At 37.1% G+C, this 24,643-nt stretch overlaps 1 protein-coding gene across 3 annotated transcripts in view; it reads right to left on the reverse strand.

The window, feature by feature from the left end:
• whrna (whirlin a) overlaps positions 1-24,643 on the reverse strand; it is a 109,379-nt gene that overhangs the window by 82,637 nt on the left and 2,099 nt on the right. The window lies entirely within an intron of this gene.

Here is a 24,643-nt window from a genome sequence, read left to right on the forward strand (position 1 = left end):
CAGTTTTCAATAAACACCTGTTTTAGTCTAGCCTGGCTAACGTCAGACCTAGTCTCATTGAGATGTGGTCTGGGAACCACATGTTCATTTTCTCGTATTTGAGGCGTGGTTTACGAATGCCCAGAGCCGTTTATTGGGCGCTACGAATGTCTATCAAATGCGTTTCAAGTAGCTCATAGCCAATCGTTTCAATTATACCAGATGACGTATGTAGAGCGACAGAAATTCAACGAGGAAGAAGACGAAATAAACTTGCGTTCTAAACTACTTAGAACACTATCTAAGGCTGCATCGAAAGGTAACTTCGCGTCTGATGCCATGTTGGATCCATAGATATAAACAAACTGCTTCGGTGTGTCGCATAGACGTCGTCATCACTGCTGCTCCCTCCCCGTTCTGTGATTGGTTCCCTTTTTGAGGGGAAAATCTGGTCCATGGTGTCCAGGCTGCCTAGCAGCGTGAATAAAATCGCGCTGCGCGCAACGCAGCATGGGGAAACCCAGGCTAGTTTTAGTCAACTAAATCTACTAAAACGGACTCCCTCTCTAACTATAAACAGGAGAAAAAATACATACAAGATAATTGGCGCCCACCTCCCCACAGCTTCCTTAAATTTAAATCGTTACATAAAGAAAGAAACACAAGAAAATGCAACACGCCCTGCACTCATTAAATAAATATCAATTTACAATCAGTGCCACAAATCTTCCTTGCAATGGTATCACACACTAAAATACCTTACACAGTACACAAACACAAGGATAATTTATCAAATGCCTTGGAACAGCAAGAGAGATGCCGGGGGGAAACTCCAGCCTCACATCTCTGCAGTAACTCCAAACTGGACAGTTTTTATATCAGAGCACATGGCCACAGGCGCTAATCTGAAGGAGGGAGGCGCTCAAGCGTTGATTAGCAACAGGTGCTACTTCTCATGCTAGCAGAGCAGAGTGCAAAACAGACAAGCAACCATGTACTGTATGCACAAAACATTTACAAAAATAAGCTCTGGAACATAACACATACGTCTGCTGTGCTGAAAAGCTGTGTGGGCAACATAACGTAACATTAAAAACAGCAGTGCAGTTTTTTTTCCACATTAGAGCTCATTGGAAATATCTATAAAATGAGATTAGGAAATATTTAAAAAAAAATATTCACACTGAATCAACATATTTGATGTTTAATCCACGGTTATGTTTAGCTGGATGTGGACCAATTAGATTTCATGGTGGGACCACATCGCACAATGATATGAAATAATAAAAAAAGTGTCATCTCATTATTCAAACAATAGCCTACATGCCAATAGAAGATCAGCAACATGATTGGTCACATTGCACAGAAATGACTGCTATGAGTATGAAGCAAGCAATATTATAACCGCAGAAGAGCAGCCACTGGCCTCTACAACTAAATTAATCAATAACCATTTACGGGCAAATTTTTGTTCTTGTTTTCGTCTTCGCTAATGCAAGCCACTTTCTAAGGATGAAGGACGGGTCAATATTTCCAACCCCACGATTTCACTCGCCAAAGGAAAAAAAACAAAACAGGAACTTCCCTGCAAAGGCTGATTTCCTGATTCCTATTTACAAATAATGAAACCACAAACACAGCAGCATTTATTAACTTCATAACTGCACCTAAAAGTGACATGACGGGCCACGCAAGCATTCAATGAGTTTTGTTCCTCTACATTCGGCAGGCTCGTTCATTAGACATAAAGCCTATGAGGAAGTCATTAGGTAATGACTGGACTATGAGAGACCAATAAACAAAGCTTGTACAATAGGCCCCTGCAGAGAGAGACTTAACAGCAGTTTATGTTGAGGACATCAAGAGACCGATAATCTTTTTATAGCATCCATTGTTTCAGCTTAATCCATTACTAAATACACTGGTGGCTTGCACCACACACAAGAGGACAGAAAAAAAGGTAAGTGTTCTTTCACACGCAATCAAGTACTATACAAAATTGAGAGTCAGATTTCACTATACAGTATAATAAAGCTTATACAACAGTGAGTTTTGGTCCTGTAATCTAATCATAATTACTGGTAAAAGAAATATATAGCCAATTATATTTTGAAAAATGTAGAAAAAATAAATAATTTTTTGATCTGCAATGCTGTGAAATCCTAAGCAAATCAACCTTTTGATTCAAGGCATTTCTATCAACCGTGTTACAGCAATGTTTATTTTCATTTCTCCGACCTAAAATGGAATTTCAGAAGCCATGCTAGTTATATGTAACTTTGAATGTCACCGCCTGGTTTACGGCTTGATTACAGTGTATAAAAACATTCTGGAGTGCTGCATGCAAGAGCGATGTCTGCTGTATTCCATTAAAGGAGGATGCTTTTGCTAATGCATGATATTAGAAGTCACTTCTACCCTGCACTGTCGCCCACTCCATCCTATAGAGAGGCTGAGAGTGCATAATTACAAAGGAGCAATGGTATAAAATAAGCACTCCTGGATTGACAGACATGAAGGTGGGTGGGTGGATGGATGGACTGACAGAAGAAGGAATGGATGTATGTAGAAGTGAGACAGATAAAACAACAGACAGATCGATAGAATTAAATACAGACAGACAGACAGACAGACAGACAGACAGATAGATAGATAGATAGATAGATAGATAGATAGATAGATAGATAGATAGATAGATAGATAGATAGATAGATAGATAGATAGATAGATAGATAGATAGATAGATAGACAGACAGACAGACAGACAGACAGACAGACAGACAGACAGACAGACAGACAGGCAGACAGACAGACAGAATTATTAAGAATGATAAAATTATAGAAAGATAGAGGGCATAGATAAAAAGAAAGAACCATAGATAGAACAATGGATAGAAAGATATAGGTAGAATGAAAGAAAGATGGACAGACAGACAGACAGATAGATAGACTAATTGAACGACAGCCAGACAGACAGATGGATAGAATGAGATAGACAGACATAGATAAATAGATAGATAGATAGATAGATAGATAGATAGATAGATAGATAGATAGATAGATAGATAGATAGATAGATAGATAGATAGATAGATAGATAGATAGACAGACAGACAGACAGACAGACAGACAGATAGACAGACAGACAGACAGACAGAATTATTAAGAATGATAAAATTATAGAAAGATAGAGGGCATAGATAAAAAGAAAGAACCATAGATAGAACAATGGATAGAAAGATATAGGTAGAATGAAAGAAAGATGGACAGACAGACAGACAGATAGATAGACTAATTGAACGACAGCCAGACAGACAGATGGATAGAATGAGATAGACAGACATAGATAAATAGATAGATAGATAAATAGATAGATAGATAGATAGATAGATAGATAGATAGATAGATAGATAGATAGATAGATAGATAGATAGATAGATAGATAGATAGATAGATAGATAAAACGAGATAGACATATATAGACAGATAGATAGAATGAGATAGACAGATAGAGAATGAAATAGACAGACAGATAGATAGATAGATAGATAGATAGATAGATAGATAGATAGATAGATAGATAGATAGATAGATAGATAGATAGATAAAGACTGATAGAATGATAGACAAAAATGATTGGTAGAATGATAGATAAAACTGTAGATAAAACGAACAGACTGAGAACGATACAAAAAACAACTGAAAGAATGAGACAGACAGACAGACAGATAGATAGATAGATAGATAGATAGATAGATAGATAGATAGATAGATAGATAGATAGATAGATAGATAGATAGATAGATAGGAAAGGCAGGGGCGACACAGGAACAGTGTTTTTCTGTCGTCACAGCTGCTCTACAAGAGCTTCTTGACCCCATGTAATGCCTGCACTGTTTTCTGCTTTTTTCCCCTCTTTGCTCTCATTCCACTGTTTCTTTCATGTGTTCGATTCTGAAGCCTTACCTTCAGGTGTCAATGTGTAAAACACTACAACAACCGCATTATCGACATGAATACTGATCTTGGATCCATAAGGAATATTTCAGTTCCGTGTCTATTTTAGCTTGCAAAATCTTTTTTCTTAACTGGTTTGACCTTTTATTAGCTCTCTTAAAAGCATAGTTCAAGCGAAAATGAGAATTCTGTCATTATTTACCCAAATCTGTTTGACTGTTCTTTCTTTTGTGGAACATATAAGAAGATTTTTTGAAAAAAGTATGGTTTTTTTTTGTTTTGTTTTTTAATGAAAGTCAGTGGGGTCCTCCTGTGTTGTTTTGGACCCCATTTACTTTCACTGTATGGACTAAAACGTTTGAAATATTTGTAAATATTGCAGAAGAAAGTAATGCTTGTAGAATGTATACTTCTTGCATCACACAATTACTTCTAGTTGTTGAAAAAGTGCTGGAAAAGCTACACTGTTAGCAGTATTACAGCTTTTAATTAGTTACTCCACTTTATGCAAGTTACTTAATTGAAGTTAATGAGCATTGTTAGAGCGTGTGTGCACAGGGTTAAGCTGATTACCGCATGGGACATTGTTCTTCCTGTGCATGTCGTGTGCTCCTGCTGTCCAGAGCAGCACTTCTGGGCTTTAAGTTGAAATGCAGCAAAGCCATTAGTTCTACTTAAAAGCCAACACATCTTTTCCTACAAAGGAAACGAGTGGGAGCGGAAGAGCGAGAGAAAAAAAAAGGATAATTGAACAGCCTGATCCCTAGGTTCCACCTAATCCTGTTTAATTAACTAAAAATCCTCCAGCGTTTCATCAAAGCCAGCCAGAAAAGCAGGAGGAATGACAAATCTTGTGATATGTCGTTTTAAAAGCTCCGTCTTTCCTCCGTGTTCTCCTCTGGTTTGGAGGGTCCACCTGCTGTGAGTATTTCTATTGTGGCTCAGAGCTCTTCACGCAGCCAGCCGTGTGACTCAAAGTGCCTCTTAACCCCTCCGCTGCACCTGTTTCCCAGCATGCACCACTCTGCGATGTTCAGAGTATCAGCACACATGGGCTCCGCAGCGCAGGGATTGAGCAGCACTGAATGTTCTTTACGGAGAAGAGTTAATGTGTTAGTGTCTCGCCCTCTCTGAAAAAAAACAATAACACTATAGAATACAGAAATAGCTTTATGAAATTGAAATCTATAACCACACGCATATAAAAATGCTGGTTTGGCATTTGTAATGGGGGCGAATACATCGTACAATCCATTTGTGATATTTTTAAATTGTTGGTCTAAATGTATGTGTTAGACAGGAGTGTCAGGCTCTAAAACATCACTTTATGTGGGGGGGATTTTTGTTAAGCAGTGGAGAGTGCGTGCAGAATGTAGCCTATGCTTTTTTGGAGCTAAGAAAGTCAACATAAAATCAGCATTTTGCTGACTTAATCAAAATTGGGGTAACGCAAAATTGAAGTCCATGAAATTGTGTATGTAATCTAAAAAAAAATATTAATCGAATAATATTGACATGAAAAAAATGCTCACCGATCAATAACTTTAACTTATACAAGTCTTTTTTAAATTTACATTACCAGAGTTAGGTTGAAAAAAATAATTATTAATCTAAATTATAGGCTTATTAATACAACATTAATGAAACCATAAAGAAAATCTATTATTTATTACATTTTATTGATGCAACTCAACAAAACAACAACTTCAAAGTGGAAAGTGTTTCATGAATGCTGAATACGAAGGTTCTGCCGCTTTAAGAAACGAGTCATAATACAATTCTCAACAAAATAAAAAATATATCGCTTTCAAATGTTTGGGATTGGTGAGATTTCTTAAATGTTTTTTTTTAAAGTTTCACCAAGGCTGTATTTATTTTATAAAAAAAAAACCCACACAGTAAAAACAGTAATATTGTGAAATATCATTATGATTTGAAATAACTCTTTTCCATATTTTAAAAAGGTATTTATTCCTGTGATGGAAAGCTGAATTTTCTTTTCAGGATTCTTTGATGAATAGAAAATTCAAAAGAACAACATGTGTCTGAAATAGAAAGCTTTTGTAGCATTATAAATGTCTTCACTGTCACTTTTAATCAATTTAATGGATCCTTCCTGAATAAAAGTATTAATTTCTTTTAAAAAAAAACTAACAAAAACTTTTGAACGGTAATGTATAATGTTGGACCCTCTTTGGCCCTCTAAGTGGCTTTAAGTACTATGTACTTACATTGAAATTAATAATTTGATACAATGGACTTATTGTGTACATACATGTTTTTTACATTGTACTTATGTTTAAAAAATACCTTCATGTAATTACAGCTGTAATTAGTTTATGTAATTACATTTGTAATTACACTGTTGAATCTTCCCTTACACCTTAACCCACCCTTAAACCGACCCCATACTACCTGTCCCTAACCTTAGCCGTATCACAGTAATAGCCTCAATATCAGCAAAAGTGTTATACAACATGAACACAATAAGTACATTGTACTTATCTGTCGATGTAAGTGCATAATACTTAAATCCACTTAATATAAAGTGGGACCAAATCTTTATATTTCAGATAAATGCTGTTCTTTTGAAATTTCTCTTCATCAAAGAATCCTGAAAAAAATGTACACAACTGTTTTCAACATTGATAATAATAATAAATGTTTCTTGGGCAGTAAAAAGGTATATTAGAATGATTTCTGAAGGATCATGTGACACTGATGACCGAAGACACTGAAAGCTGAAAATTCAGCTTTGCCATCACAGGATTAAATTACATTTTAAAATACATTTAAATAGAAAACAGTTATTTTAAATTGTAATAATATTTCACAATTTTGTATTTTACTGTATTTTGGATTGAATAAATGCAGCCTTGTTGAGACTTCTTTTAAAGGAGAACTCCGGTCAATTTTAACATTGAGCTAATTTTTTTGTAAATTTGGAGTGCTGTCAGTACAGAGAACAATGACAAAAATCAGTGTTGCCTACACCGTGTTATCCTCTTTTTAAAATTTGCACCCTGTTGACTTAAATGGGGCAAGTTTTAAACCTGCTTTTAGCCTCTTAAAGGGGGGGTGAAATGCTCATTTTCACTCAATCTCCTGTTAATCTTGAGTACCTATAGAGTAGTATTGCATCCTTCATATCTCCAAAAAGTCTTTAGTTTTATTATATTTATAAAAGAAAGATAGGCTGTACCGAGTCTTTCCGGAAAAAACCGAGCGTCTGGAGGCGGGCCGTGTGGGCGAAGCCAGAGCCATAGAGAGAATCCGTCGATCTGGGCTTTGTTTATAAAACATTCATCGTCGAAATGCAGGGAACAAACAGTCTACACAACTCGTTTTTGCCCCGGAAAAACAATCTGCATCCACTGTTCCTAACGCTGGGTTCTTTGGGAAGCTGAACATGGTAAGCTTTCCCTCACATCCAAAAACACACTATGCAGCGCTGCCGATGATTTCCTGTTGAAGCGCGTTGATGTGCGCGGTCTCGCTCTCCTCTAGTCGACGTGCTCGCGGGCGAGCTTTTCCGGGAGAAATGCTCATATAAGGAGTTCCACTCTGGTCTACGTCATTAGATCCACGGTCGAAAAAAAACCAGCCGAAACTTGTACCAACCCGGAAGTAAGATTTTCGGTACAGAAATTCTCCGTTATTCGTCCAAAATATTTTTTAAAAACTTTGGCCATGTTAAGCATGAGAATCCATCTCTTTAACACTGTAAACAACTCTGAATACATGAAACACCATTGTACCCCCCCTTTAACATCCTTGATGTGTCATTACAAGTGCCCAGCCATGTGAGTGATTCCTTCAGAGTGAACACGGGGAATCTGACTGCAGTAGATGTGAAAGATATGAATAAAAATGAAGTTAATTCGGCCAGCGCTCATACCTGTATTTATTTCCTGTTTTCGGTAAAAGTCCATAGTAGTCGATTGCAGAGTTCACGCGCGTGATCATAGGTAGCTAAGCAACAGTGGAGAACTCGACAATCGACTACTGTGGACTTAGACTGAAAACAGGAAATAAATACAGGTATGAGCGCTGGCCGAATTAACTTCATTTTTATTCATATCTTTCACATCTACTGCAGTCAGATTCCCCGTGTTCACTCTGAAGGAATCACTCACATGGCTGGGCACTTGTAATGACACATCAAGGATGTTAAGAGGCTAAAAGCAGGTTTAAAACTTGCCCCATTGAAGTCAACAGGGTGCAAATTTTAAAAAGAGGATAACACGGTGTAGGCAACATCGATTTTTGTCGTTGTTCTCTGTACTGACAGCACTCCAAATTTACAAAAAAATGAGCTCAATGTTAAAATTGACCGGAGTTCTCCTTTAAAGACATGAAAAATCTTACCGATCCCAAACTTTTGAATGGTGGTGTATTATATACAGTAGCCTACTGTACAATTCAATTGCAATTTTTTTCCTCAAGTCATCTTACAAGCCACAATGAACTACTATAGGCTGTGTTTGACAGCCTTGCGATCTACAAAGGTGGCTTACTGATGTGCAAACAATTCCCTCTCTCGTGGAGTGCCACTGTTCTATTCTCAAGTTTTGAGCAATAGAGAAAGAGAAGGTTATGCTTCCTCAGCACGTCTCCTACTTCAGGCCCATGTGGGTGGGTTAATGCAGGTCAGAACTAAGGGCGAGATCTATACTTTGACATCAACGCCCGGTCTACCTTCTCAACTAGAATGTTGAAAACAGTGAGAGAACATATGAAGTGGTCTAGAGATGCATTTCAAGTACGCGAGTCAGATGGACGACTGATCAGTGCACTGCATCCCGCCATGTTTTAAATATCAGAAATGTGTTAAAAACATAAACTGGCTGAAATGTATCTCAAATAGCAACTTGTACACAATTATTAGTGAATGAGCGTAGCAACTGTAACATTTGTGTGCTACAATTTTTAGCTAACCCACTTTATGCTGTAACAAGTAACAGGCTAAGACGTTTAGAAATCCTGTGTACCATGTTACGTTCAATTCTGCTACACTCCATTTAGCTGTTTTGAATGCTAGAAAATAAAAAGGTTTGCAAATCTCTGGTCTCCATATCTCCATGTTCCGTCTCATTAATCCCTCTCTATAATCAGCCGTCCATCTCACTTCCCCTTTATTTCCATCTGATTCATGCTCTAATGTTCTTTGTTAGAGGAGCTTGTGATCCTCCTCATATCCATCTCTCCCTCCATTTTCCTATTGTCTCATCCATCACACCCTCTTATAATGTTCCCGTTGGCCTTGAGGTTGAGGGTTAGGATTGAGGGGCCAGGAAAGCAAGAAGGACAGAGAAAGAAAGCAGTTGCAATCCACAAGGGATTTTTTTTCTGGGGAATCTCTCTTCAAGATATATTGCCTTTAAAATAATGACAGAAAATGACCAAACCGATTCGTCATCTCCAAAAACCCAAGCCAATGTTATACGCAGAGGAAGTGTTTTGCTCTTTAAAAAACAGTTTCTCCATGTTGAAGCCAATGATTTTTTATTACGAGCCTCTTGCTTTCTCTTTTTGCCAGCATACTCTCCTCTGTTTGGCAGTTTTTTTAAACGTGTGATTCTCTAGTCTGGAGGTTCAAATTTAGTGTGCTCCATGTCAACCTTTCTCGCTCGTTGTGACAACTAACCTGTGTCATGTTACAATCATTTTGACGGACAGGGTTGTTAAAATTCCGTCATAGTATTAGCCTAACCGTCATTTTAATTTTAATTTTCATATTTTAATGATTATAAGCCATTTCATAGGCTCTGTTTTTGTTCACAAATTTACAGGACAAGCATATAGGCTAGATTATGCATTTATTTAGAAAGTTGAACAGAGACTGTGGGTCACTTTTCTGGTTTCATCATGAATGTTTGTCCAATAAATCGAAATGAGATTTCTGCTTTTGTTACTTTAGAAATGAAACAAAGTCTCAGCTTTCAAATTATGTCAATTTTATCACAAATTTCAAACAATAAATACCGTTTTGGCGCTCTTTAATGTAGCGCGAGAGATAAGCACCCAAGTTCAAGCGGAGCGCGAGTGAACGCGATCATCCCTTCCTCACTACGTTACAGAACGAAATAAACATGAATGGACATCAGAAAAATATGTTAAAATACGGTATACAATCCAACTTACCGAAATACGTATCATGTCTCTCATGTTATCGCTCAATCAGTGTTTCAGCAGCAGAAACATCTTGTAAACAATGTCATTCGCCATTCGTTGACTATTACAGTCTCTATCTTGATAATACCAGCAAGAGCTCACTCGCCACCAAGTGGACAGTTACAATCATTTCACCCTCAGTGTAATCTGTCAAAATTACGGACGGCTTTCAGATTTTTCACTGCAAAAATATTCCGTCAATGATGGAAAATTTTCGGTTATTTTCGGTGACCTCTGTTTCCACACACCATACACACGTCAAAGTAACCAGAGCAACTTTTCTCTATTTACGCATATGATGAGACAGGTACAAGTGATGTAGCCTATGCAATTTCCAGACAGGTCTAAAACATAAACAATAATAGGCTTACTATAGTGAATCAGGGTAAGACAAAAACACTTTTTGGAAGAAGGATTGATGATGTATTGACAATTTTGTTGATTTTGAACAAAATAAATTACACTGTGTACCTTTAATTGTTCAAATTTCAGTATAAAAAATGGACAGTTTGAAAGCTGACACGTTGTTTTATATCAAAAGTACAAAGCTAATTGCGATTAGTGTATGGTAGGTGCGCTAGAAATAATGTTTAGTGAAGATTTGTCACACATCAACTGAAAACAGCATAGACATGTTTACCTGTTGAAGCTTATCCATGTTCTATGCACGAAACAGTCAAAATGCCCCATTGGAGAAGCGCTAATTAAACATCACCGTTTCGGTCAATGATTTCACCCCTCCAAAACTGTTTCAGCCAAAACCAAAAATTTCCGGTTGCCAAAATTTCAGTGCGTCACTATTTTTGGATACATTTTTTTGCAGAGCTCAACTTCCTGCTTTGATGTTTTGTTTAAGTATTGTCCCCTTCTGTTTTCTAAAGCATCATTTACACTGGTGGAGTTGTGTTGAGAGCTGTCCACCTGAGTCCTGCCACACAGCTGTTCCCATCTCTCCTGGGAAACATCCTGTCACACAGAAACACTGACACAGCATGATGGCCATCAGGGACAAGCTAACCATATCCTTCACCTGACATGTAAGTGCTCTCTGTACATACAAAGAGTGTTTACAACAGCACAACCCTTCTTGACATGAAGGCTCAAATCAGAAGGAAAAATAGTATAGAGAGGGATGTCATGTTAGAACATACTGTAGACACAGCCTAAACCATCGGCATGCAACTTAAAGCTAAAATCACTATTAGATATAAGACCTTGAGTTGAGACCTGACTAGGAGCACCATGAAACAAGCCAAAAAAGTGAAATAAGCCAATAAACAAAACAACGCAGTAGTTCTTTATGTAATTTAATGTTCGATCCTGACCTAATATTTTTAAGAAACCAAGAAAAATTGCAACTGAACTTGACAGCCAGCCAGCTTGACAACAGACACCAAGTATTTTATGGAAAAATCAACTTTGACATGATAATAAGTCCTTTTGTGTTTCTACAATAATGATCAAAAGACTGTTTTTTGGGATGTTGCATTCAAAATTCAATTTGAGATTTTTGCTAAAAAACAAATTATTTATTTTATTAAACTGAATAGCGTAATATTTAAACATTATTTCAAATTATATTTACATTAATATAATTTTTAGGCTGTGTTTAAATAAAAAATATTTTAAAATTGATTACCAGCTGGAACTTAAACCTGAAAAACTGACCGAATACAGGTAAAAGACCTCTTGAGCCAAAAGGCAAAAGCATGAGACCATGAGCCAGCATCACTTTATTACTGCATGCATGTGCCTTGGATCTGTAAACAGCAGGGGAGGGAGGAATAATATACATGGAAATTGAGAGGGACAAATACGATCTGGTGTCTCGCCAGCATTCCTCAAAGTGCAATTCTTTGCTAAAGTAGATATAATAGAGAGATGTTAAAAACAGATGGCTAACTGCTGTGCTAATGCTTCAGTCCCTGATTCTTTTACTTTTTCAGTAAGAGCAAGAAAGGAGATTTTGCTTACTCAGCAGCACCTATGCGGATGGGTTAATGTGGGTCAGAACCAAGGGTAAGATCTACATTAACATCACTGGGCCTCCTGCCCAATGTTGAACAGAAGAGAGGAGAAATGTAAAAGAGGCACAAAACAAAGTTCTCTAGAGATGCATTTCAAGAGGACAGTGATATTACTTTGTATTACTTTTCAATACTTTGAAAGTAAGTTATTTACAGCACTATTATCTACAGCATCTTAGTAAGTAAGCACAGAAGTCCACACTAACACTAAACATAACAGGGGTGTAAGCAGATTAGATCTGCATGATTAATTGTTAATTGTTGCAATCTCGATTCAAACACCAATGATCCTAAATGACATCGATTCAGCTTTGTCTGTTAAAACTTCGACAAGTACGAACATTCAAATCAGCGTTGGCGCTGCCACTGAGCCAGAGAGAGCAGCTGTCTGTATAGGTATGAAACAGTTGTTTCAACCACACTTTGGGCCCTATTTTAACGATCTGAAACGCAAGTGTCAAAGCGCAAAGCGCAAGTAACTTTGTGGGCGGGTCTTGGCGCTGTTGCTATTTTCCCGGCGGGATAAATGACTCTTGCGCCAGGCGCAAATCTAAAATGGGTTGGTCTGAAGTAGCTTCATTATTCATAGGTGTGGTTTGGGCGTAACGTGAAATAAACCAATCAGAGCGTCATCTCACATTCCCTTTAAGAGCAGGCGCGCTTGTTCTAAAGCGGATTCCTATTATAACGGCGGATTTGCCAGGCGCGCGCGAGGAGCGGTTCACAGCCGAGGAGACCGACGCTCTCGTCAGGGACGTTGGGGATGGAGAAACCCACCCATTCGGTTAAAAAGGCGTATGATAATTTGGGTAACTGTGTAAGCTAGATGTATGCTTTTATAATAAATTGTCTATCTATCTATCTATCTATCTATCTATCTATCTATCTATCTATCTATCTATCGTAATAATGTATGATTTGCAAAAATGAAAACTGCTGCTTCTGTGTAGATGAGAGAATCAAAGTGTATGCGCGTTGTGCACACGCTACATTGATTATGGCCAAGCATACGCCCTTAAAATAGCATAGGCTATGAATAACATGCGCAACGCGCCACTGACTTTAAACCATTTTTTCCTGGTTAGTGGCGCAACTGTTTTCTAAACCTGCAAAATAGCATGAAGGAACGTTTGCGCTGGAACACGCCTCCTTTTTTGCGCTGAACCGCCCAGGGAGCGCAAGTTCATTCCCTAGTTTAGCGGCGTGCTTCTGTGGAGGAAAAAACGCGCTTTGCGCGGGTGCAAAATAGGAATGATACATGCGTCGGTGTACTAAGTCAATTGCGCTGGGTGCAAGATAGGGCCCTTTGTGTGCAACAATATTTCTGTCTTACAATAATTCAAATGATCACAGAAGTACTAGATTAAAAGTTTACATATAGGATATAAACACTTATGTCTACAGTAGTGATCAAAATCACAAAGTAATGTGAATTGCCTTTTGAAAGTAACTTCAAATATTGTATCAATTACATCGTTACACCAGTAGGTGGCGACAAGTGAATGTTAAAAACTGTATTTGTCATTTATTCATTAATTCAAAAGATATGTTCAAAAACGCTGATTTAACCAGTAATGAAACTGAGTGAAGTCTTTATGAGTGAGTCATTGAATCACTAATTCAAACCGATTTTAAAAATAATAATTAAAATTAATTAAATCATTTTTTTAGTAGACTTCAGCAATTATCATTTTGCCAGAACCTCTAGTAAAATTACATGTTATTTTGTTTAGTTGTCTATTTAGAACCTTGGGAGACTTGTGATTCTCTATTTTAAACCAGAAAACTTTTAATATAAAATATTTGCTGTATGTAATATTTCGTATAAATTATTTCTACCCAAAATAAAAAATCTTATTTTTGAGCCCTCACACTATCGCATCCTTTCTTTGCAGTGGCTTTTACACAGATAGGTAACACTCTAAAATCCAGTTGTGGGAATAATTTCCCTTGAAGCAACTTCAAGCAAAGTTTCTTGCTCAATCAAGGGCACAATAGTGAAATCTTATGGCTCACTTCACCTCTTGCAGAAATCAAACCAACAGTTTGATTACAGGTTCTAAGCTTTAACCTCACCACCACATCACCCTTGGGAGAAACGAGTGTCATATGATATAACGATGGAAACAAATAAATAAATGAATCACTGTCCGAAACTACAAAACCTCTTTATAACCACCAGATATGAAACATGTCGGTTTGACTGGATCACTGTATTATCAGCTGTGAGCAGTCTGTATCTGTCAGTAACCCACACCGCTCATGAGGAACATATGAGCATGTTGTCTTCTGATCCTGAGTGGCAGAACAATTATATCACCTATCAAATCCATGCTCTCTCATTATAGCGCCGTTCAATCATAAATCTCAACAGCCCGCCACCCCCATTCTCCTCTAGCCAGAAAATTCCCCAGATTCTGTTATTTTCCCTGATGCAAGGCCTTTAAGGTACAGCCAAGCCTGTGGAGATGAGTGTTCTTGGCAACATCCACTGGCGGTGGTCCACAGGGAAAAACTCATCAGCCTGTGTCCGTGGTTCGGGATGCAGTGTTTTGCGGGGACAACAAGGTCTGAACTTCTCCAGGATGGGATGAAAGATTTCTACCTCTGACACTGATCTGAAGGTTAGACTTCATAACCACGAACAGAACTCATTTTTTTGGACATTCGCAGAAACATAAATCTCAGATCGGAATCAATTATCTGGACCCGGAGCAGACTTAAGTCCTTCGGTACGGAGGCTTCTGCCGCTCCGTCATAATCCAGGGGAGTTATAATAAAACATAGCGCCCCTTCATGACCCTGAACACATCGTTGCAGAATTAATATCTCCATGTGGCTCTGACCCCGTGCCTATTATTCATTTTCTTCATATGAGAGGGGAAAACAGTCAGTTGGGAATTAAATTGAGTCCTTTTGAAGGCACATCCTCACTAATCTGCCCGAAACATCTTAATTATCTCTCTAAATCTAAATCCTCGGTGACCAAACAATGTGTCATCCCTCTATATCTGAATACATGCGTGCTTTCAAATCTGCCAATTTCCTTTTAATAAGATAACAGACCTGATCCTTCTGGGAGGAGGACAGCTTTAAGTATTTTTCAGCACTATTCTATAACAGAGTCCCAGTACGTCGACAGATTAAAAGGATATTATTCCTTAAATCTGACTGAACATTCAAGCCATCACAGTTATAATCAAAATTTAACAGTAATTTAGCCAGGAATCAAAATTTGGGATATTTAGCTATTGCAGAGGTCTTCAAATGGAGTTGCGCCAATATAAAAATATTCAAAATAAATTAAAAATAAACCAAAATGAATGCCACAGCTGAATTTATTTATCACAATATAATACAAAAATATTCATTTTGAGATTTGCTAAAGATGACATTTAACATTGTTAAATTCTTAGTATTCTAGAGATAAACAATAATTTCATGACATCAAGTAAATTAAATGTACAAATAGAGAAAAGATAATACATGTAATTTTAATTACATTTTAGTTTTACATTTTGCTGAATTTTGTAGCTTCGTAAATTTAGCTTTTAATATTGCATTTTTGTTTGATGCACATTTTTAGAAAATCAATAAATAAACACATACATGCATACATAATTTACTTAAATTAAAATGTGCATTATAATTACAGTTTTAAAATGTACAATTAAAATGTATAATAAAACAATACAATTATTTTAATATTTAATTTAAATAGAAAAAGAAAATTAAACATCAAATATGGACAGATAAAGAAAATGTAAAAAAAATGTTTGTACATTACATTTTATTTTTACATACATCATTTACTTAAATTAAAATGTGCATTATAAATACAGTATTAAAATGTACAATTAAAATGTATATTAAAACACTTTGTATTACACAAAATTATATTAGTTTGTATTAAAAGTACTTAAAAATGGTAAAGCAATGTTTAGACAAAAGGTTATTTTGTCATTCAACATTGTTGTCTGATAACGGCATAGAATAGTGCACAAGTACTGTACTCAAATTGGGACGCACAGTCTCCACAATAGTGGTGTGTTGTGATATTTCATTGCTGTTTGTTGACAAACTGGTCACGGAGCTGGTGCCCATGGGCCCAGTCACCCAACCTAGCATGAAAACAAACCATAGAAAGAGAGTGTCAATTAGCAGATGCATCTGGTGAACAGTGCCGGCTATAAACCCGTCGAGCAAATCAGAAACGATGTCCGCTGCCAATAAAGTCCAGATCGATAGGCCGAGAGCTGATGATTAATCTGGATGCTGAATACAAACAGACAAACAACTAGGGCAGATGACAGTGGCAGAGGCTGGATGGTACAAAGATAAAAGAGAAAAACTACATGAAAGTAACCTTTGTAGGTCAATTACCTCCATCCCTCACATGCAGCGGTGAAAATTGGCAAGTGTAGGCACTAGGCACTCTGGGTAAGAGTGGTTCAAGTTCGTAGAGGAGTCACATGCACATCGACAAAGGCTCAGTGTGAAGTTCACTCAGAGAGTGATGGCCATTTAGTCATTTAATGGGTTTTACCCAGCAGACAGTCTCAGCAGGAAAAGCTCATACTGTTACTTTTGCAGCTATATTCAACAAACACTAAAGACCAGTCATTAGAGAGTCACATGACATTAAAAACCAGATGGAACAAACAAAACAAATCCACATAGTGACGATTCATGTTGTGCTTGCTAATTTCCTGTACTCTTGCCAGCGATCATGCACACTCGCACAGTAAATTCAGGCCGTGTTCATCTCACACATGATGTAGTTTTGCCCTGAGCGCTGTGTATGCGTCCTAACAAATGTCATTCGGATCAATAAAAATCTTCCATAAAAACTATATACTTGGATGGATGCACCCGAGTTTATGCCTATGTGTGCATTACTGTGTGTGCGTTTGAGTGTGGGGATGTCTGCATATATGGTGTATCCATGTGTGTCCAACCATGCATTTAAAGATGAGGGCGTATAATGCAGGGAAAAAAATGGATTTTGCATTCAAGGCATGTGTGCAGGTAAAACAGTCTAATCAAGTGGAAAAAGAATTGAAAGAGGAGAGAGGGGGTGGGGAAATATTATTTTGGGGATAATATTGTGTGTAGAAATATATATTTTAATACATTAAATATATATTCTGTAACAATATCAATTTTTTTTTTAAGCCTGACATTTGAAATAATAGTCAAAAAAAATTTTTTTTAAAGGAAAAATGTATTGAAACTTTAGAAAAAAGAAAAAGAAAGTCAAAAATAAATGTGCATATTTTTGTTTAGTATTATATTTGACCAACATGCTTTTATGGCTGATATAGGATTATATAGGAGAACATGGAGGGGGAAAAAAACTCCAAAATTAGCAAAAATATGCAATTTGTTGCAGTTGCTGATATTTAAAAATAAAGATGACATTCTGATAGCTTGTCATGAAAGTCAATGAGATCTTTCTAACAGAAAAGCAGAGAACGGCATATAAATATCAGTTGTCAGTCACTCATCTCTCAAAAAATGGCTTAGTTTGATGTATTTAAATGCTTAGTTTTATAATCAAAGCTCTGTAGTTTTTATTGTGTGGGCAAAACATATGCAATGCATGATTGAGAGATGTACAAATAAACGTTCCTCAAAAGTATATCATATTTTATGCTCACATTTTAACTAGCCTTACACCTTTAACTAGGTTACACCGTGTTACACTGTACACAGATTACATAACTTTTCCACCGCGGCACAACCGCAGGCACCATACTGATAGCGGCTCCCTGATGCCCGAAAATGTTAGGCCTATATACACACACACACACAGAGTACACGCATTTAAAAGTGAAAAGCGAGCGAGCATAGATTTTTCAGCAGCGTGCTGATCATGCTGATAAATTAGAGGCCTTGGGTATTTGTGCATCAAATATGATACAGCAGGCTTTATAGGATTCAATGAATACAATAATACATCATTAAAAAAAATCAATTTATTCCTGCAACAGTACATCCCACACTCTTCTCTTTTCCTCTCTCTCTGTCTGACTGACATTAGTGTTGAGACAAGGTGGAGCTTCTTCAATTATTTACCAACGGGAGTCCTTGAAAGAGGTGTCAGCCAATCAGAGGCCAATGTGGAAAGGATCACGTGTATCATCAACACTGCACTGCCTTATGTGGACAAACTGAATATTCTCTGTCATAAGACTATGAGTGGCGAGTCACTGCGTGTGCAACAGATGGTCTGGGTCCAGACGGGACAATGGGACGCAGGGTTTGGGAGGCGGGGGAGGGGCCAGGCTCAACTGTATTAAATGACATACTTTAAGGCTTAAAAGAAGACAGAGGAGATGAAAGGCAAAAACAGGGTGGAGAGTGCTATTAATAATCTACAAGCTTCTACTGCTCAAAATTACTAATTATATTGCAACCACAAAACACAGACGAACAAGTCACTTGAGCAGATGTTAGTTGTAAACACTTTGTATCCTTATGTTATGTTTGTTACAATAAACAGGTTTAGAGTGGTCTACTCAACTTACCAGTAGTCCACTGTATGAAGAAACTTTTGGGTATAATATGTCACAGTTTACTTTATTTTGCTATCCTCACTTACATATACATATATGTATGTATATGTAAGTGAGGTAACATTGCTGTATATATATATATATATATATATATATATACACATACATACATATACACACATATATATATATATATATATATATATATATATATATATATACATACATAGGCTATATATATATATATATATATATATATATATATATATATATATATATACGCAATGTTACTATGGATAAAAGCATATACATAAATATTACTGTGATCCAGTTCCGATATCGTAGTAAGGGAAATGGGTCTAAATTCTCCATATTCTCCTGTTTTGTATCCAGACTGTCTTGGGATCTTTACAAATCCTGTTGTAAAGAACAACCGATTATTTCGATCTACATTAGGCTATACAAGGATTGTGTAACCAGACTAAAGCTCAAACTCATTTCCTTTGTGGAGGATTTTATGCTGTATGTTTCTCACTGTGTTAGTCAAAAAAAAGAAGTAAAAAAAACCTTAAACCCGTCAAGAGTTCTGTGCATCATGGAAGAGAGACTGCCACATCAAGTCAGGGCGTTGCTCTTTCCCTTCATGGAATATGCAGTGCTTGTGTGTGTGTGTGTGTGTGAGTGAATGAATGAGAATGTGAGTGAGAGGTTCATTCATCTAAAATTGCTTTATGTGTTGTTATTTCAAAAGCATAAATGGCTTAGGAGCCATAAAACGTCTAGAAAGTATTTTTGCAGGCGAATAACTACAATTATACTGCACTGTGCTTTCACATGCTACAATATGTCAGAATACTCATACTGAATGCAAATACATATCGGAAATTCTGCAGCTTCTAACTTTCATTAAAAAAGGTTAAATCCATTTGACATACTGATAAAATACCCAGGCCCTTAAAACCTTGACGCTATAGGCATGTGATTTCTTTTCACAAACACAAAAGCGACAGATCTGAGATCAGTATATCACAAAGATATCATGTGCTGAGAGAGGCAGGTCTTAAAATCACAGAAATGTGGACCAATGATCCACAGTCAGTCAGTCATATATCAACAGGTCCCCAACAGTGTGTAATGACTGAGCATCAATCCTGCCCTGCCTCAAATTGATGAGGTCTGTCAGAGAAAGCCAGTGTATATTCTCCGCTTTATGGTGGAGCTAAATCAAGATGAAGAATACAACGGACAGTCAGTCACCTGCTCTAAGCCCATGTAATGAACAAGAGATTATTGGAACAGGGGCCAAAACATTTGTGCCGCCTACTCAGTCAGAGACAATTAGCAGAGGGGCTGAGAAATGAAATAAAGCTGATATGCAGCCTTAAATTCAATTTAATGAACAAAATCCAGTGAATAAGATCATGGAGGAAAGGCTCTCCCTCCCTTCCTCCATTCTCTGATTAACTTGTTTTTCCTTCATTGGGAGAATGGGCAGGAATCTCTTATCCTGGGTTTCTACTTGTGCGTAAGAAACTGTCAGAAAAAGTCGTGGATTTTTGATGCCAGATTTAGACTTTATTATTCAAAGAACCCGAGCAAGCTTCTTGCAAGGAGCGGCTCCAGATTTCTGCCCCGTTCTCAATATATACCTATACATCCTTCACACACCCTTAGGCAAAGGTTTTTTTTACCATGTGACACACTAGAATAGAATTTCTTGCTGTAAACATATACCAGGCCTCTGTACACATTTCATTCCCAGCACACAGACACCACACAGCTAGATAAATAATAGTGTTCACACAAATATTATATTATTATATTAGATTACTTATTTTCTAAATAATAAAATCTTCTTCTATGCAAACATAAAAAAAAAAAAATTACAGAAAAAAACGTCAGCTGCCGTTGCCAGAAATTCACCATAAAAACATTATGCGACAATATTTAATGGATAGCATATTGGTGCCTGTATATTTTACAGCTTGCATGTTTTCCCTGTGTCTGCATGGGTTTCCTCCGGGTGCTCCCGTTTTCCTCCGTTTTGTGTGTGTGTGTGTGTGTCCCAAGCCATGTAATGGGAAGGGTTGGGGAAAGACGTGGCAAGCAACCTACCCCAGAAAAATCATTGGCAAGAAAATTCATGGACAGTCTCTCACAGTATGGCTAGATATGGCCATAGAATCACCAAGAGTCAGATACGACTGAAATGGTAATTGATAGATAGATAGAAAAGTATATGTTATTAAGTAATATCATTTTCATACCAAGCTACTCGAACTATGAAAATCATAGCTTTTACTTGCAAAAACGTACATTTTAACAGCATTTTACAGTAAAATTACATATGCGTTAAACCATAACCAATACAAGGTAACTTCAATAAACAGCTTTTTTTTTTTTTCAACTTACAAACATTTTTTATAATGTACTGTTAAGTCACCATATTGTCATCACTTGTGCAATTTTATGCACAATTACAGTTTATTTTGACTTGGCAAAGTATATAGTGTCACCTCACCTCACACCACCTCATTTTTTGCCTCTCATTTGCATAAAGTTCAGCATTTTAAACTTTTTGATGCACTCTCTCACTGCATGCACCACTCTGCTGTCAATACCACGATGCCCCAAACGAACCTTCTGCTCAGCTGCCGTGAGTAAATTGAACACGCTCACTGAGCTCTGCTAAGCACAAGTGGACAGGTACGGTTAGAGGCACTGGTTATGAATCTTCTCGCTTGGCTCTAACTGAGATTACAAAGCAGCGTTTGACTGTCAGCTGGTAAACACTGTCTTAATCATCTTTCGGTGTCAGGACAAAGGCAAGAGGCAACCTCCTCTAAGTTTGAGCCATGGCAGCTTGCATGAGAGTCACAACAGCATTAAAATTCAATCAGCTCGACTAACAGGTGCTCTTATATGCGGTCACCCTTGAAGCAGGAGATGAGGAAAGATCATTGATCATATGTGCTATCATAGCAGCACAGTGAACAAACACTGAAAGCCATGCGGATAGACCAACTAATCATGAGATGCCAAAGGGCATCACACGCATTCAATATAGCCTATAAAGACGGTGCGGACAGGTCACCTAGAGCATGTACAATCCATCCTCATCATTGAGTCTGTAGACGCAGAGAGAGAGAGAGAGAGAGATGGAGACAGCTCAGACATCTGGACATACAGGAAGAGAAATAATGATGTCAGTCCAACTGGAGTGATTCCTCTATCGACCTCATAGGACAAGAAACATCATGAATATAAACTAGAGGTATAATAATACTCGTGTCACGATTCGGTTTGATACAAGATACTGATCTCACCATTATGATGCTCTCACTTACTTTGAACAAAGCCAAAATAGAGTTAAAATGGAACTTTATATATATATATATATATATATATATATATATATATAGTGCTATTAAAGCAAAAAGTACTATTAAAATTCTAAATTTGGCATTACATCAAATTTTGCACAGGATAAAATGGTGACACAAGAATAGAAATGTTAATTTCTATTCTAGAAATATTCATTCCGATTAGAATTATGTTAGATATATCCCTGAATGCATACATTAAAGAAGTTTTAAACATCGTATTCTATTAAATAACAGGGCTGCACAATTAATCGAATTTCAAGTCGAATCATTCAAAGGCGCAATTGCAAAACAAAAAAAAATCCACTTCTTCATTCTGTGTGCTTAAGATGTTTCTTTATAACATTATAATAGAATGAATATTTTACTTTGGTTTGGTGTCTTCAAATAAAAATATGGATATTTGACATTTGAGGCTTAATGCTATAGAAAAGCAATACGTTTTCAGCTTGCTTATTTTGATGTAACAATATGGCATGCAGTCGCTTCAAACAATAGTATAAAGCTATTTAAAACATCATTCAATGATTTGATGAAAACATTTTTAATTTATGAATATTAATTTTTCATAAATTACCATATTTGACCATATTTACCATATTTGATGCACCATTACCATTTCTAATGCTAAATTAAATCTGTCTAAACTTTCATTTTGGGTGAACTATGCAGGAAAGATATTGTCGCAATACTCAAATGACGTTGTGCGTCACATGACGTACACAGTGACAGTGACAAATGTAGTACATCCGAACTGCATTAAACACTACACACGTCAAAAGAACATACTTTTTAATTGGTCACAAAGCAAGTACTTACTCAAAAAAGTACCTACTCAATGAGTATTCAGTTTCAGATGGAGCAACTGTTACTTTTTCCATGAGTTTTACCTTGTAGCATTGTAACATGCAAACTGAAAATGATTATTTTAGTGTTTACGTCTGAAAACTTAAAGAAACAACCAAATAAACCAAGAAAGAAAAAGAAGAACAAAACGGATAATGTTCAGGGTTCATTTACAAAGGTCAACATAGTCTGAGGAAATCCTCACTGTAACTAAAAAAAGATGTTCTTCCTTCTGCTAGAAAAATGAGAGATAACTGAGAGAGAGAGGCAAACTGTGCTGAATTTATCTACACCTACTGTAGCAAAAACCCAGTCGAATCGCTCTCCGTTCTGGCTGCTTATACACTTTGTGTCTTCACTCAGGCTATGTCTGCATTACATGAGAACAAGAGCATCAAGACAAGCGGAAGGTCATGTTCAGCCTGGGGAGAGGCCCGTCCATTTACTCATGCAGATCAATATGATTAACTGGGAGGGAGCAGCCTTCCCCCACTGCCAGCTTCTGTTTAAGAAAGGCACCGTGGAAAGAATTTATACCCTGCTGTTCAACTGTGCCAGTTTTCCCCCGGCGACTGGAAACAATGACACAGAAAGGAGGCAAACTGTTCATGTTCAGTTTCTCTTTCTCTTGGCACACACAACTCTACAGAGATTCGCAAACATGGGAATATGGAAGAGTCAAACAGGAAAGTATCAGTGGAATGGAGTTCCTAGTCATATGCCAACTTTGAAATATGCTCCGCTCGGGATCTCCACTGTCAGATGCTTCCATGTTTTGTAATTTAGTTAAAAATATAATCACTGTAATAATGAAATCTTTTGAGGTTCCACGCTGGTGGAAGCCTTCGGAGAAACTAAGTCTTAAGACTTTTTGAAGATGACTCAAAGTGTACTAAAGGAACTTCGATATGCAAGCACATCAAAGGCTTTTCCTTGTTATGATGGCAAATGTTTAGTTTCTTGAATAAACTAATAGGTTCCTCAGAGAACTGCTCTTTTAAAAGTGCGCCTAGAGGTTCTCCAGAGGGTTTCACCACACCAGTGTCTGAGGAATCTGAAAACTAGTGATCTTGCCACAAACAGTAGGCTATTGTTGAGGACAACTTTTGACAGAATGCAATCTATAATGAATAGCTGGATTCAGCACCACGGACAGCGCACACATGAACTCCGTAACAATACATGTGAGGTCCAACATGTTACTCCCTATTAATTATGATTACAGTTCTGTTATAGTTAGTATGTTAAGGGTCAGGCAAAATGAGCTCTTCTTTTGAATGACAACTATAGACCTGCAAGGAAATGCTTCTGCAATGAAACCTGTGTATGACAGCAAGTATTATTGATACAAAATCGACAAGCCAGTGCAAGTGTCTAATCATTTAACTACATCTAATCCATACACACTGATCAATAACATCAACATTTGTGCAGGCCTTCCTGGCTAACACATCTCAATAAAAGCCAGCATTTATCTGGTCCTTAAAGGGACACTTTCAGCTGCTTGTCTTGCATTAATAATCAATCAATCAAGGAGGAGTAGTTGCAGTCTGTTTCCCAGTGGTCTAATGACTGGCCAGAAGTTGGTGATCTCAACACAGTTATGATATCTGTGGCCATGTGCATAGGTGATATTGAGGAAAGAAAGAAAAATAGCTCACACATTATACCAACAACAACAGCATAAATGAATCAACAATTTAATTTAACATAATATTTAATCACATATTTAAAGGATATTTAATCTAATTCAATCTAA

The sequence above is a fragment of the Squalius cephalus genome (genome assembly GCF_949319135.1).
Source record: "Squalius cephalus genome assembly, chromosome: 17".
Lineage (NCBI taxonomy): Eukaryota > Metazoa > Chordata > Actinopteri > Cypriniformes > Leuciscidae > Squalius > Squalius cephalus.